We start from the raw sequence: 5,655 nt of genomic DNA, 5'->3' as shown, positions 1-5,655 counted from the left end.
TGACAGAAGGGAGGCCTAAGAGCTGTACAAAGTGGAAGTCTTTTCTAGGCCAGAAAGGGGGATAAGATAAGGAAAAGAGTATATTGTTTCCCCGCAAGGTCACCCTCCTGCGGGGGAGGGGGGGCGTGTAGCGCGGGGGTTTATCATGCGGACTAACTCACCACTGCTGATGAGGTAGCTTCAGATTGACTGGTTAAAGGTCACATTCCTGGTGGAGACTGAATCTGCGATTGGTTTAGATATTAAGTCTGGGTTGGCTGATTGAGGCTCACCACAAGTGACTCCATTTGGGGCCTGGTGTCTCCCTCTCTCTTTTTTAATAGGTGTAATCCACAAGTTGCATGGATAGTTTACATAATTTGAAGATAAGGAATTCAAGTATATATGGTTTGTAATTTAAGGACAACTTCATCACTTGTTTAAAAGGAACTAACAGTTTCCTCTGTGGAGTTTTTTTTGTTTTTGTTTTTGTTTGTTTGTTTGTTTTATACTACCCCAAATATTTTTCAACAGCGAGTATTGGAAATATTAAGTTAAAAATATGTTTATCACACTCAGTACTGACAAGGTTGAAGTAAAGCTGCAGTAGATGTAGAAAATAATCAGACTGGCCAGAGACCAAGTGACACTCAGAGAAGCAGAACTTGGATTTATTTTACACTGGCAGACACAGAGGAGCTTGTACTTGAAGTTCTGGGACCCGGGCCACGGGGTTATAGGGCTTTTATGGGGGACTGCAGGCAGTCAGGTTACAAGGGCTGTGCTGACTGCTGGTAGGCGACCTCAAACTAGGGGAGCGGGATGCTTTAGGCAGACTGGCAGTGCAGGGAGCCTGGAGTGGGAAGCCTGTTTACAGAAGCAGAAGTGGCTGGTTATCTCTTGCTCCCAGTAGGGCTTTTTTTTTTTTTTAAGATTTTATTTATTTATTTGACAGATAGAAATCACAAGTAGGCAGAGAGGCAGGCAGAGGCGGTGGGGGCAAAGCAAGCTCCCCGCTAAGCAGAGAGCCCAATGCGGGACTTGATCCTAGGACCCTGAGACCATAACCTGAGCTGAAGGCAGAGTCTTAACCCATTGAGCCACCCACGTCCCCAGCCAGTAAGGCTTCTTATCTCTAGCTTATTGTTAGTAACTTTCCATCTTCTGGGGCCTTCTGGCCTGGGTAATTTTCCTCTTCATAGACACATATGACACTGAGTTGTTGTCAGTTGATAAAAGACTTGGGATAATTGCATAGTCCCATTGGTAATTAAACCCTAGAAAATAATCCAAAATATGTATAACAAGTTACTTGGAGTTGAAATGGCCATATGAATAAAATGTGTATCACCTCCTCTCATATGTCTTCTATATGCTAGAGACTTTGATGCTTCCCATAGCTGGGGTTCAGCTGCATACACATGTTTCCAATAAATTATAAGGGTACAATACAAAAAGAGAAGTATAAAGGGAATAAGAAAGAGAATACAAGGAGAAAAATCATAGTTCTTGAAATAACTGTCTTCAACCAAGAAGGTCATTCTCAAGGCTGGGTGGACTGTGCAGTGATATTCCAAATTCAGGATGATACTGTGCATGACCCCAATATCCTGAGAAAACCTCTATTATCTATCTATAAGAGAAAGATATTATAGAAATAAGCTAATTACATCAACAGAAGCCCAAACCCAAATCCTTAAAAAAAAAAAAAAAATCCTGAAATTTTAAGCACTCTCACAATTCTCTGAAATATTTAGGTATGGAAAAAAAAAATCACCCACCTATTTGTTAAGCCAATAGGTAAAGAATTAAAGAACTCAGACATTTCTAGGAATATTATTTAAAATGTGTTAGGGGTGTCTGTGTGGCTCAGTTGCTTAAGCGTCTACCTTCAGCTCAGGTCATGATCCCAGAGTGCTGGGATGGAGCCCTGCCCCTGCTCACAGGGGAGTCAGCTCTCTTACCCTCTACTTCTCCCTCTCCCATTGCCCCTGCCCTACTCGTGCTCTCTCTCACTTACTCTCTCTCAAATAAATAAATAAAATATTTTATAAAATAAAAATAAATAAAATGTGTTATACATCTTAAAATATTTATTGTGAGATTATCTATAGTTGATAGTGATGTCCTATAATAATTTAGCAAAATAGGGTGCATTAAGTCCTTCCTTGTATCCTAATAGCATCCTACATATTCTTCTAGTCTAGTATTTTTTTTTTTAACCATACAATTGTTTCTTATTTTCTCCCTCACCAGACTGATCTCTCTGAGAACAAGACTATGTCACAAATGCAGATCATTAAAATCACTCTCTTAGGTATCTCCCCAGAGCCTTTTCTCCTCTAACACTATGTAATCTTAACTTGTCAAAACCACAACCCTGGTTAAAGCTAACTTTGAACCTGCTTCATACCTTTATTCATGTAGCTAAAAATGGCTGGAGAAAATATCCACAACCACACCGACTGGTGTCTCTTTTCATGACCACAAAGCTCCAAAGGGCCTTTCATCCTCCCTGCAATCAAACCGTGCTTCTCTGGCCCATTCAATGGCCCAGACTACTATTTTGTACTTCCTCCACTTTATTCAAACCTTCACCACCTTCTCCAGCATCCCCACTTTTTGCTGGTCACTTTGCTTCCTGCTTTTCTAGTTATTGAAAAAACTGAAGCAGGTTGAGGAAGTCTCCCACATTCTCCCACTACCATACCTACTCACCTTCTAGTCTGTCCCTCATGCTCTGCCTTCTGCCTGCCATGCTCTGCATTCTTTCTTTACCCAAGGCTATTCCTTCAGCAAATCTCTGTCTCTCTCCTACATCAGCAGTTTTTCTCTCTACTACAGCACGCAAGTATGTGGTTCTTTTTTCTTGGAATTAAAAAACAAAACAAAGCAATTCCTCTTGACCCCATTTTCTCTCCCACTTCAACCCCACTTTTTTGTTCAGTATCTTTCAAATAAATTGAATGAATTTTTTCTTCTCTGGTGTTTCCATGGTGCTTGGCACATTATGCTCCTTCAATAAATATTTTTGAAGAACTTATCATGTAGTTGTAAAATATGATAGAAGTTATTTGAGAAAACGTGTGTAATATGCTGAATGAAAACAATCAGCAAATATTTTTGTGCACCATTTATATAAAATATGAATATATTTTGACAAAGAACAGAAGCTGTTACCCAAAAATGAGACAGTTTTGTCATATTAGAAGGATTCAGTGATTGATTGCTATTATATGGGAAGTCCTTTATAGATTTTTACATTTATAAATTTAAGCAAAAGGAAAAAGAGCCTTCATGGCTCATGGCCAGTCCTTAAAAATGAACCTGTTGGACACTTGGTGAAACCATGTGCAGGGTGGTCAAGCTACCTGAGTCTGGACCAAGTAGCCACAACTCATAACTTTACACTTGACCCATGGCTGGCTAGAAATCAGCCCTCAATCTATTTTTCAAGACCTATCTTTGAATGTTAAGTACTATGTTAGGTGTTAGGGATACAGTGATAAATGTAAGTTTCCATGACATTTGATAGATAAATGGAAGAGTCCTGAGTTGGGTTGGGGAAGGTGGGGAGCATATATGGTTTCTTTAAAGAAGTGACCTTGAGCTGAAAGTTCAAGAATGAAAAGAAATCAGTGGGGAGACAGTGTAAAGTGAGGGTGAAACAGAATCATGGTTGAGAGAGATGTGCATATACAAAGTCTGTGATTGAAAGGGGTATGATGCTTTTAAAGAAATGAAAGAAATCAGAGTAATTGAAGTGCAAAGAATGAGAAGGAGAAGGGCTTAAGATGACAGTAGAGAGGAAGCATGGTCAGACATGTAGGGTTTGTAGTCCCTTCTGTGTATCTTGACCTTCATTCTTACAACACAGTGAAGCCATTAGGCAATTGCTTAGAGGAGTTATATAATCAGATTTGCTTTAAGGCTTTTTTGGCTATAGATAGCAGCCCTAGTTTCCCAAATTGTCCATGTCATATCACACATATAGAATGATGCTATTTCTTCCACGCCCTGGTGAAAGCAAAAGGGGATTTGGTAGTATTTAGGTGAGAGCTGATAAAAAAATAATTACATTGTCTTTGTATAATATAATTAAAATTAGTAAAATGAAATACAAAATACAAATAACTAGGACATAAACTGAGATGCAATGCATTGGGTTGTATATTAAAAGTTGAATTTGTAAAAAAACTAAAAAATCCAATATAATGTTGAAGCTCTAATTTGTGAAATGTACTTGCATGTGCGCATTGTTAGACTGGTCATCTTGTAGCTTACTCACATACTATATGATGCCAGGTGAGGCACAAGTCTATTTGACACAATTATTTGGGTCATGTCTCAAGTTGTATCTACAGAATAGCTATAGAAGCTTCCATGTGGCTGGTTCTTTAGTCCTCAAAGGCCAGACTCTGGGTTGTATATGTTGATCCTTGCATACCTGTAACTCATACATGTCATTGCCTGGGGAGCTCTGCATTTGAGAATGGATTGGAGAAAATTCAAGGGGTTGTACAACTAAAAAAAATTCATGGGCCATTTTATAGCATAGGCAAAGAGGAATAGCAAGTTGTATTAGCGTGGTAAGTGTATGGATGCAGAAAGTATATGAATTTGATAGATATTTTGGAGGCAAAGTTATAAAATTAATGATGGTTTAGATGTGGAAGATGAGGAACAAGGTGTTAATGGTGACTTCTAGATGTCTGGCCAGTGGGTTGTGGTGCCATTATTCTAGGTAAGAGAGCCTTGGGAAGGTGGGTCATGAAATCAGTCTACACTTGTTACCTTTGAGACATTCATGTGAATATATGGTATAGACAAATCATTATAATCTGCTAGGAACTCTGTTAACACATTATGGTTAAACTCATTTTTCTTAAATCACCCTATACTTATAAGATAGATTATCTTAAAAAATTTATTTTCTAAGTGAGGGAACTGAGACCTAGAGTGACCAGGTGACTTACCAGTCACAATCAAGAAGTGCTGAAGCTTGATTTGGGGGCCTACACGGTGTGTTTCAAAAGCTCACTATTGTAAAACAGCTCATCTGTGACTAACCTCAGCCAAGTCTTCACCTTAATTTCAACCCACCTTCTGTCCATACCAGCTTCTATGGACTTACCTTCCAGGATTCTCCATAGATAACTCTTCTGGATGTCCCTTTAGACTACTCATATTTTTTTTTTACTCTGATCTCTATGAACCCCCTACATCTATTTGGTCTTATGTTCTCCTGTCTTCTTATGTTCCTCCTATCTTCTCCCATTCTGGACTTACGTTCTCCTATAAACTTCATTCTCAGGTTGTCTTGCACTAGGCTCCCCAGCAACTACAGTGTGCTCTCTGTACAGGAACCCTCACTGTCACCTCTCCCAGCTTCCCACAAACACGGACTTCAGCTGAAGACACTTTATAGCTGACGAGGAAGGACCTTGAGTCATGGAAGACCTGTAGGCTGGCCCACCTAACCCTGTACATCTGTGAGGGAGAGATCCAAAACTTAGGTCTTGATGAACTCATAGAATGTCTCCCTCTGGGACTTTTGTCTCGCAGAGAAATATTTTATCCCACATCTAGTTTTGGAGGGTAAAAGGTATTTTATTTCATTTGACAACACAACTTCTTTTTGTTCTCTCCTCATTCCTCTGGACCAATCTGGTACAT

Source organism: Neovison vison, chromosome 3 (genome assembly GCF_020171115.1).
Source record: "Neovison vison isolate M4711 chromosome 3, ASM_NN_V1, whole genome shotgun sequence".
Lineage (NCBI taxonomy): Eukaryota > Metazoa > Chordata > Mammalia > Carnivora > Mustelidae > Neogale > Neogale vison.
Note: the sequence above shows the minus strand (reverse complement) of the source record.